The sequence below is a fragment of the Macrobrachium nipponense genome, chromosome 3, assembly GCF_015104395.2.
Source record: "Macrobrachium nipponense isolate FS-2020 chromosome 3, ASM1510439v2, whole genome shotgun sequence".
Lineage (NCBI taxonomy): Eukaryota > Metazoa > Arthropoda > Malacostraca > Decapoda > Palaemonidae > Macrobrachium > Macrobrachium nipponense.
Window position 1 is genome coordinate 55,367,753 of NC_087202.1, and position 12,180 is coordinate 55,379,932.

General features: G+C 35.2%; 1 long non-coding RNA gene across 2 annotated transcripts in view; it reads left to right on the top strand.

The window, feature by feature from the left end:
• LOC135222201 (uncharacterized) overlaps positions 1-12,180 on the top strand; it is a 179,106-nt gene that overhangs the window by 148,656 nt on the left and 18,270 nt on the right. The window lies entirely within an intron of this gene.

Here is a 12,180-nt window from a genome sequence, read left to right on the forward strand (position 1 = left end):
TGTATTTCTAGTGATAAAGTTCACTCTCGACGTGGGTCGGAATTCACGTAAAGCCGTTGGTCCCGTTGCTGAATAACCACTGGTTCCATGCAACGTAAAAACACCATACAAACAAACAGAATGTGTAAAACGGAACGTTAAAGAAACGCGACTCCCGCGTGGAAGAGCTTGAGAAGTGATTGTGTGTCGTTTGGCAATAACCTTTGGCGAGTTTTGAGAGAGTGAGTGTCAAGTGTGATGCTTCAGCTGCATCAGTATTTGATTATATGTATCAGGGAATAACTTCCAAAGGCAACTGAATTTCCGTATATTTTGATGGTTACCGTCTTGTTTCCTTTAAAATAAAATCGATCGATTTGGGAGCTTTTACTTTGATCATTGTTTTGGCCATGCTGAATATAAATGTAAAAAAAAACATTTATGTAGTTTACTCGTTTCTAAATTAATAAAGGACAGTCAGTAAACTAGTTTTTTTTAGTTAGAGCAAACTTAGGTACAGCCTAAGAGTGAAACTTTTGGGCTATTTTTAAAGAGCAAGCTTTGGCACAGTCGTAGAGAGAAACGTTTTCGCTATTTTTATCAGTCAATTAATAGGATGTGCTTGTATTTCCACGATAGGCTTTTCAAAGCAATTGCTGTATTTTTTAAAGAACTTCATGGAGGTAGTTATGCTAATCCTCTTGCAGATTGGAAGATGTCATCAACATCATTGTTAGCTTTCCCTTGAAGTTCAAAGATGTGGAATGGGTTTGTCTCCACTCCTCTTCATTCGGTGCATTTTCTGGCGATTTCCCTGTGACCTATCACATTTTTCTGCTGCTACTTAATCTCCTACTACTTCCTTATCTAAGGCTTTTTTGACAGGCTGCTCCTTATATCGCTTTCTATTATGTTCCAAACCATCTCGGTCTATTTTGCAGCCACGTTGCATCACTTGCATTACCACATTTCCTCTGCACTTTAGCTATGAATCTTAGCATAACATAGAGATGCTTTTCGAAGACCTCATCAGACATTTGTCAGCCCCCATGATTTGTACTGCCCAGGCCTTGCTTGCCTGATAGTAAGGTATTTTTAAAGCAATCTTTTTCCATTCCGTAAACACAGGGCTCTTCTCGTCATGGCTACTATCTTAATACTCCATAACAGTACAAGGCCTGCCATTTTACGAGAAAAAGGTGTCCCACATACACCTCTTTCCCTCCTTCAGTTCTTTTACATCATCATGGAAAGTCCCTTACTCTTATATTTTGCAGTCCTGACCATCACTTGTGACAGCATTGGTTATTTACCTTTTCCTTTGCTACCTTTCTAGTCACTGTAAGATTCGTTGATTTTAATTACTTTCCTTTCCACTCCACTGTCCCATTCGTTTAAATATGGCTACATTCTCTTCATCTAAAAATGCCGTTACTTGCACATAGCAGTTACAGGGGAACAGCCTTTCTGTACCCTACTCCTTTTCTCATTCTTCTGAATTGAATATAGAGTTTATGCCAAAGGCCAAGCACTGGGGTCTTTGAGATCATTCGGAACTGAAACTGAAAATTGACAGTAAAAGGTTTGAAAGGTGTATGTAACAGGAGGAAAACATCGCAGTTGTACTATGAAGCAATTGTCAGGAGAGGGTGGAAAGTAAGATGGAAGATAGAGAATATAAAAAAAGGAGGTACAGAACGAAAAAGTTTGCGGCTACGGGCCGAAGGCACGCTCGCAAAGAACCTAAATAATGCCTACAGTGAACTGCATGAGGTGCACTGACCGCACTATCCCCCTACAGGGCTCATTCTTCTGGTCCTTAACATTTCTTGATCAGGTTTTCCTATACAGTACCTGCATTCTGGTTAGCTCTTCAGTAACTGGCTTGCTATTTGTTTTTAATCTTATTGTTTTTAACAAACGGCGTTCAAGGCATAACTCAAATGTTTCGTTCGATTTCTTTTCGTTTCATCTCCATTTTTTCATCATTCCTTAGCTACTTGGTTCCTCTTAATGTATTTCTTTTCCCTCTACCGTGTTGATCTAATTGATTTCCATACTTTTTGCCTTTGCCACATGCCTCCCTTGTCTCTTCCCATTGCTTGAAGGCTGTCTTACTAATTGATAGGCCGTCGTACTAATTGATTCTCTCGCCATGTACTGGTGCCCTGTCCACTGTATCACCTGCATGCTCTTTTTAGGCTATAATTACAGACTCATTTTTCATATATACGTTTAGATTTTCCATCTTTCAGTTTCCATCCTCTTGCCGTCTTTTTCTTCAGCCAGCATCTGAAAGCTGTTTTTGCTTCGCATAGTAAAATAATTTGGTTTCAATTTTTCACTCTGCATGTGACTAACGTCTCACTGGGCTGCTTAAACTGCTTCTCCATCTGCCTCAGTTGCTCTTCGTGATTGTGGTCAATATAACGAGAACACCTGTTTTACCTTTATTTTGATCTTCAATATTCTTTCGTTATTTGCTCCACTCAATCACATCAGACGTTTCCATTTAGAAGGGACGACTCTCTCTAGAGCTAATAATACATCAACGGTTGGTTGATGCTTTGGCATGAAAATGTCAGTGAGCTGATTAAACTTTACAAGAAAGAAAGGTGGTTCAAACAGTCTGTAGCGAGCTGATGCTTCGGTCACTCAGGAATCATGGGCGATAGAAGTTTTGTCACTGCAAAGGAATGTGAACCACTTAATGGGCTGTTTGAGATTGGCATGGAAAGTCAAGAAGGAATTAATCAATCGATATCTATAATATTTACCAATGTAAAATTCCTGTATACGGTTTCTTTGGCTGTGTCCTTGATTCGAGTAATTGATGATAATTGTTGTGTTGATATATTTTCTTCAGGTTGTGGTGCGTTTTCCATTTCATGAGCGTATATACTGTTTGTGATAGAGCAACATTATTTGTTGGTCGGTGTCATGTCGAACATCGCGAGGAAGAAACTTTTTCGATTCCAATACTCAACGATGGCATCCATATTTCCTCATCCAGTTCAATTTTTCCTGCCCTTAACACTGAATCTTCAATGTTGAGTTCACTGTAATTAGGTTGTCGTCCCCATTGACTTTCCTTCTCTTAGAGTTCTGTTCGCTTCATTTTTCTTTAATGCATAACGTTTATCTCGACCGGGTTTCTTCATGCATTTTAAAAGGGACACGGTGCCCTCGTTTTGTATTCCCACTAGTTCTTGTCACCTTCAAAGGAACTGCAGCAAGTAAATGAAGTCATTTACTCTTCACGTGTTGTTTACTCATCATTTGCCCATTCCGTTCCATTCAGCACCAAAAGAAAATTTCACTGTGGGTGACTTCCTTCATTAGTTAAAGAAGAGTAATTCACTCACCAGTTAAAGAAGCAATGCTCTGAAAGGAATAATTAATACATAATATTAAAGTGCGTGTTACATTCTTCTAACCGGACTTGGAACCAGAATGAGGGTCTGAGCCCTTAAAACTAAGGCTGGGTGCTACGTGGGGTTAGAAAGAATGTTATTGAAGTTAGTGTTATACATTTAGTTTGTGATGTGTGACAAGAAAGTGGGGATACTTGCCCGATTCTACGCAGAGTGGTGGAGATCAATTGAAAACGAAAAAACCCGTCAGCAAGCGTATATAACTAGCACCAGGAGAGTTTTAGATCATTTGCCGGTCAGTTGTGTTAAGGGATGAACGCTAAGCGCGATGCGAACCACAAGACTGAATTGTCAAGTGCAGTTAGTCGAAGGGTTGAATGAAGGCACAGGATAGGCTTAATCTAAAAGTTACTTGTTTCCAGTTAATATTTTTGTTGTTTAGTCAGTATAGGCATAGACAATACTTTGTTCATTATAGGTATTGGAATGAAGGGATTCGTAACTATAGTATGAAAAGCAAATACAACAGAACATTTCTTTTATTCCCATCTTAGTAATCAAAGAATTATCATTCTGTGAAGAATCATACAGTAGTGTAAGTACTATAAACTAGAATCATACAGTAGTGTAAGTATTGTAAACTAAATAATCCACGGTACGTATACAGATTAATGTTTGTACCATTATTATTCGACGTCTTCCTTCGCCCAATGTGCCTGCGCACAGAAGCTATTGTTTCAAATGGAATTTATTTATTTTGGGGGGAAGAATGCCATTCACGATGCCTTAAGCAGAGATTATGAGTTAATCTACTAGGCAATAATAATAATAATAATAATAATAATAATAATTACAGGTCTACAATAATATCGCATGTAAAGTATAAAGCCTTTAATAATAAGAGCTTTCGAACCTTGTATTAGGTTCATCTTCAGTCAAGTGAACATTATGAATTAAAAAATCCGTCGAAGTAAACTTCTGAACAGGACAATGCCACAATGACGAAATCAAATGAAGGAAGCGCTCAACAGCCCAGCTTGGTAAGTCTGTTGTTGTTTTTCGAATTCCTGTTTGTTATTCTGCTGGAACGTCTTGTGGGCTGTGATGATGCTGCACGGTGTTCCCCTGGCGGCGGGGCTGCAACAATGCTGGACGTCACGTCCCCCTTGCTGTAATCTGTCTGAGGGAGGAGAGCAGAAGAGAGGGCAGCATCAGGTGGAGGAAAAACAGAGCTTGTATTGAAATTAAAATTTTTAACAAAGTTTTTAAAATTGCAAAAATTGACTAATGGGTCTTCCCCAACGAACGACTTGTTACCGTAAAAAGCTTCTAATAAGTTTATGGCGGCGCCTTCCACTAGTCTTGACATTATTTTTAAAAATTATGTTAGATCCATCCCAATTCGGTCTATGGTTGTTCTGAAAAGCATGGGAGACAATTGTCCTTCTGTGCATTGAAGTTGCCATAATATGCGCATTTTTGTTCCCTTAATCGGGTCGGTTGTCCTCAAAGAATGTCAGTCAGTGAACTTCATTTTCCACAAAAATAAAAACAACAGCAACCTCACTGGGGCCGTTATGGAGTGACCCAGTCGGACAAGAAGAAAGTCTTTAGAACAATGGTACTTCACAGATAAGTGAACAGAAAATACATTTGTTTTTGCATTAAAAAATAAGTCAGTTTTCGGGGATTTCCTTTCGCTGCTTCCGTAACAGATGGCAGGTAAAGCATCAGTTGATCTTCTTTATTTTAGTTCTAGGCCTAAAATGATTTATACTTAGACCTCGAAATCACCAAACGTGTCGAACAAGGTTAACTAGTGATACACATCGATAGAATTGCATTTACAAACATATATATATATATATATATATATATATATATATATAATATATATATATATATATATCATGATATTACGGGTGCTTTTAAAAAACATAGAAAGACTCAGACACACACACACACACACACACATATATATATATATATATATATATATATATATATATATATATATATATATATATATATATTGTGTGTGTACGAGAGAGCGCACGACCGAGAGAGAGAAAATTATTTTTTTCCACTGCTGGGGTAACCAGAGATCTAATGGAAATAATATTTTGGAAACCACAGACTAGGTCATCTTATGTAAATTCGAGAGATATAAAATTAAAGACATGGTTATCTTGAATGTTTTAGAAATCTATATTAAGAATGCTCTAAATACAATTACCAGTTTTTAAAATTATGCCAATAGGTGATTTTAGTGAATTTTTAAAGTTGAGTGACAGACTGCGAGAGAAATCTCCTTCACCATCAAAGGTGAAAAATAAGAAGGAAAATTCCTTCCATTTGGTAACTAATATGAATCACCTTTCAACAGAAAAATGGTTCAGCGCTTATAGGAGTCAAGGTTTACATAGGAATCGTAAACTATTAACTATATAAAACATAATTATGGTGATTTAATAAGCAAGGGCACAGAGGATGTAAAGCTCTGTGACGTCATCAAGTCTGGTTGGTGGAGAATCCGAGGATCCTTCCCTGGATTCAGTCTCCAGGAAGGACTCCAGCGTTAACCAGTATTTGTTTTCATTTTACAGCTCTGTTCACTTATATGTAAACTATACACATAAATACACACACCTAAAGAGGTGTAAAGCTAAAAAAATGTAGGTAAGCAACGTCACCTGAGCGAGTTTGGAGCCTCAAATGCTGAAGTCCTTCCTGGAGACTGAATCCTGAGAAGGATCCTTGGAGTCTCCACCAACAGGCCTTGACGTCACAGGTCTTCACATCATCTCTGTCTTTGCTTATTTAATCACCATAATTATGTTTTATATAGTTAATAGTTTACGATTCCGCTGTAAATCTTGACTCCTATAAGTGCTGAACCATTTTTGTTGTTGTAAGGTGATTCATACTATTCACCAAATGGAAGGAATTTTCCTTCAATTTTTGACCTTTGATGGTGAAGGAGATTTCACTCTCTCACAGTCTGTCACTCAACTTTGAATTCACTAACACTCAGCTATTGGCAAAAATAAAAAAATTGGTGATTGTATTTAAAGCATTCGTAATATAGATTCCTAAAACATTGAAGATAACCATGTCTTTAATTTTATATCTCTCGAATTTACATAAGATGACCGAATCTGTGGTTTCAAAAATATTATTTCAATTAGATGTCTAGTTATCCCACGAGTGTCAAAAAATAATGAATAAAATTATTCAAATGAGTGTGTTTTATTACACCTACAGGGGCGTCAGTCTCTCTCTCTCGGTCGCGCTCGGTCTCATACACACACACACACACACATCGCAAAAAATAGAGCTTTTCTTAAAATTAAAATTTTTAACAGTTTTTAAGAATGCAAAAACTGACTAATGGGTCTTCACCAACGAACAACTTGTTACCGTAAAAAGCTTCTCGTAAGTTTATGGCGGCGCCTTCCACTAGTCTTCTTGTTTGGACATTGTTATTTTTAAAAATTGTTAGATCCATCCCAGTTCGGTCTATGGTTGTTCTTAAAAGCATGGGAGACATTGTTCTGTACATGAAGTGCATATGCGCGTTTTTGTTCCCTTAATCGGGTCAGTTGTCCTCAAAGAATTAGTCAGTGAACTTCATTTTCAACATAAAAATAAAAGCAACAACAACCTGACTGGGGCCGTTATGGAGTGACCCAGTCTGACAAGAAGAAAGTCTTTAGAACAATGGTACTTCACAGATAAGTGAACAGAAAATACGTTGTTTTTGCATTAAAAAATAAGTCAGTTTTCGGGGATTTCCTTTCGCTGCTTCCATAACAGATGGCAGGTAAAGCATCAGTTGATCTTCTTTATTTTAGTTCTAGACCTAAAATGATTTATACTTAGACCTCGAGATCATCAAATGTATTGAACAAGGTTAACTAGCAATACATATCGATAGAATTGAATTTACATGTATATATATATATATTATATATATATATATATATATATAATATATATATATATATATATATATATATATATATATATATATATATATAATATATATATATATATATATATATATAATGTATAGTTTAAACATGATTTCATGTGTGTTTTTAAACAACACAAAGACTCAGAGAAACACACGCATGTACACATGTTAGGAATACAACAGAAGTCTGTCTTAGAATATGTAGGGACAATTAGCTAGGAAAATCCACTGGTAGTAATATGTAGAGTGAAGGTAGAGTTATGGTAGATGAAAGCCAGAAGTAGATAGAAGTGTGGTAGGAGCAGACTGCAGCAATAGCAGTTTGGAAAAACGAGACTAAACATAGGCAGCAGCTTTCCAAAACAGAAAGTTGGTAGCCCCAGTGGAAAATCTGAACTTTGACACCTGCAGTGGGTGGTTACCGTAGATTAGGACAACCAATTAAATTCACACAGGGGTGGCACCAGAAGTTGAAAAAGCCACTCAAGAAGAAGTAGGATTTGTCTTAGTAGAAGTTAAGGATGAACTTAATTGTAGAAGTTAGGTTGAGACTTGCTGTGTCGGTATACCCTCTGTTCCCCTGTGCTTTTTGTGTAATGTAATAATTGAAAACCTTCTGTCAATATAGACTTAAGATAAACTAAGTGATTTTTAACTTGCCCAGAGTCCGACGAAGTACTCAAGCTTTTAAAATCCTGAGAGACTGGAAAATAAAAGGAAATTAATCTCCAATGTTCCTAAGAAAAGAAAAACTCAATCACAAACAATTAGAGGAAGGTTATCCCATATAACACTTTACTCCTCAAATAAAAAACCAAGCTACCGAAAAAAGATGGAGTAATCATAAGAGAGGAGAAGAGAGAAAGAGGAAGATTAAACAAGGAAAAACCCGTAAGTATGCACTCACACACACACACACACACACACACACATATATATTATATGATAGATATAGATATAGATATAGATATATATATATATATATATATATATATATATATATATATATATATATATATATATATATTTATTTATATGATTTGTGTGTGTGTGTGTACGAGAGTGCGACAGAGAGAGAGAGACTGACGCCCCCTGTAGTAATAAAACACACTTAATTTGAAAATTTTGTTCATTATTTTTTACCACTGGTCGGTAACCAGAGATCTAATGGAAATAATATTTTTGAAACCACAGACTAGGTCATCTTATGTAAATTCGAGAGACATAAAATTAAAGACATGGTTTTCTTGAATGTTTTAGAAATCTATATTAAGAATGCTTTAAATACAATTATTAGTTTAAAAATATAAGCAATAGGTGAATTTTAGTGAATTTTTAAAGTTGAGTGACAGTCTCTGAGTGAGAGGAATCTCCTTCACCATCAAAGGTAAAAAATTGAAGGAAAATTCCTTCCATTTGGTAACTAATATGAATCACCTTTCAACAGAAAAATGGTTCAGCGCTTATAGGAGTCAAGGTTTACATAGGAATCGTAAACTATTAACTATATAAAACATAATTATGGTGATTTAATAAGCAAGGGCACAGAGGATGTAAAGCTCTGTGATGTCAAGTCCTGTCGGTGGAGAATCCGAGGATCCTTCCCTGGATTCAGTCTCCAGGAAGGACTCCAGCCTTCCAGTCCCGAACCCGCTAAGGTGACTCGTTTATCCAGTATTTGTTTTCATTTTACAACTCTGTTCACTTATATGTATACTACACCCTAAATCACCACACTAAAGAGGTGTAAAGCGAAAAAAAAATATAGGGTAAGCGACGTCACCTGAGCGAGTTTGGAGCCTCAAAGACTGAAGTCCTTCCTGGAGACACTGAATTCTGAGAAGGATCCTTGGAGTCTCCACCGACAGAACTTGATGACGTCACAGGTCTTCACATCATCTGTCTTTGCTTATTTAATCACCATAATTATGTTTTATATAGTTATAATGTTTACGATTCCTCTGTAAATCTTGACTCCTATAAGCGCTGAATATATTTTTTCTGATTGAAAGGTGATTCATATTTATTCACCAAATGGATAAGGAATTTCCCTTCAATTTTTTACCTTTTGTTTGGTGTGAAGGAGATCTCTCTCTCAGGACTACCACTCAACTTTAAAAATTCACTACAACTCAGCTATTGGAAGAATTTTAAAAAATTGGTAATTGTATTGAAAGCATTCGTAATATAGATTCCTAAAACATTAAATATAACCATGTCTTTAATTTAATATCTCTCGAATTTACATAAGATGACCGAGTCTGTGGTTTAACAAAAATATTATTTCAATTAGATGTCGAGTTATCCCACCAGTGTCAAAATAATAATGAATAAAGTTTTTCAAATTAAGTGCGTTTTATACACCTACAGGGGGGCCAGTCTCTCTCTCTCGGTGGCGTGGGCTCTCGTCGTACACCACACACACACACACACACACACCGAAAAATCATATCGAAATATATATATATATATATATATATATATATATATATATATAAATATTATCTATATTTTCATATATATATATATATATATATATATATATATATATATATATATATATATATCTATATACATATATATATATATACATATATATATATATATATATATATATATATATATATATATATATATATTATATATATATATATATATATATATATATATATATATATATATATATATATATATATATATATATATATATATATATATATATATATATATATATATATATATATATATATATATATATTATATATATATATATATATATATTATATATATATATATATATATATATATATAAAATATATATATATATATATATATATATATATATATATGTGTGTGTGTGTGTGTGTGGTATGCGTCTTTGTGTTGTTTAAAAAACACACAAAATCAAGATATATATATATATATATATTCATATATATATATATATATATATATATATATATATATATATATATATATAGATAATATATATAGATGTAAATGCAATTTTTTCGATATATATCGCTAGTTAACCTTGTTCGTACGTTTGGTGATTTCGAGTTTTAAGTATAAATCATTTTAGGTCTAGAACTAAAAATAAAGATCAACTGATGCTTTACATGCCATTTAGTTACGGAAGCAGCGAAGGAAATTCCCGAAAACTAACTTATTTTTTTTTAATGCAAAAACAAATGTATTTTCTTTTCACTTATCTGTGAAGTACCATTGCTCTCAAATACTTCTTCTTGTCTGACTGGTGACTCCATAACGGCCCCAGTCAGGTTTGTTGTTTTATTTTTATTTTATTTTTATGTGGAAAATGAAGTACACTGACATTCTTTGAGGACTACCAACCCGATTAGGGGAACACAAACGCGCATATGCTCTTCATGCACAGAACAATGCAATAGTCTCCCATGCTTTTTAAGAACAACAACCATAAGACCGCATTGGGATGGATCTAATATAATTTTAAAAATAACAATGTCCAAACAAGAAGACTAGTGGAAGGCGCCGTCATAAACTTATGAGAAGCTTTTTACGGTAACAAGTCATTCGTTGGGGAAGACCCGTTTGTAAATTTTTGCATTCTTAAAAACTTTTTTAAAAATTTTAATTTTAATTTAAGACCTCTGTTTTTCCTCCCTCCCTCAGACAGATTACAGCACGGGTGACGTGACGTCCAGCATTGTTGCAGCCGCGCTGCCAGGGGAACACTGTGCAGCGTCATCACAGCCCACAAGACGTTCCAGCAGAATAGCAAACAGGAATTCGAAAAACAACAACGGAATTACCTAGATGGGCTGTTAAGCGCTTCCTTCATTTGCGTTCACCGTTGTGGACTTTTCCTGTCCAGAAGTTTACTTCGACGGATTTTTAACTTCATAATGTTCACTTGACTGAAGATGAACCTAGTGCAAGGTTCGAAAGCTCTTATTATTAAAGACTTTATACCTTCACATGCGATATTATTGTAGACCTGCAATCATTATTATTATTATTATTATTAATTATTTTATTAATTATTGTTATTATTATCATCATTATTATTATTACTCTTATTATTATAGCCTAGTAGATTAACTCATAATCTCTGCTTAAGGCATCGTGAAAGGCATTCTTCCCCCCAAAATAAATAAATTCCATTTGAAACAATAGCTTCTGTGCGCAGGCGCATTGGGAGAAGGAAGACGTCGAATAATAATGGTACAGTTCCGGCGAAAGGATTTCTGGTAAGTTCTACATGAAAGTTTTTGGTTCCAAGTCCTCTTGGAATTTTTTTATTGCGTATTTTAGACTTTTTGTATTTCGGCTTCATTCGCAGGATTTGTGTGTGTGTGAATGTCTGTCTGTCTGTCATTAACGATGACGCCGTATTGGAATTGCGCCCCTTCTTGCATTTTTGTGGCACTGATGATGGTGCCATACTGGAACTGCGTTTTTTAATTGGATTTATGGTTGAAATCAGGGTTTTTACCTCCCTTAGAGTATGAGTTCTTATGGGATTAGGGTTAAAATGAGGGTTTTTACCTCCCGTAGAGTATGAGGTCCTTTGGGGTTAGGGTTGAAATCAGTGTTTTTACCTGCCATAGAGTATGAGGAGTTTTGGGGGGTTAGGATTGGAATCAAGGTTTTCATACCTGTAGAGTTTTGCATGGTGCCGAAATGACCGTGGGAACCTGTGAAATTTCATACTTATTTGTTATATTCCTATCTTTATGGTAAATTTTCACACCTAAAGGTGTGAAAATTAATTATTACCTAATTAAAAGGGGTGAAATTCCACACCTAGGTGCTTATTCCCGGTTAGAAAAAAGGTGGCTTATTCGCCAAGGAGAAAAATCGACTACC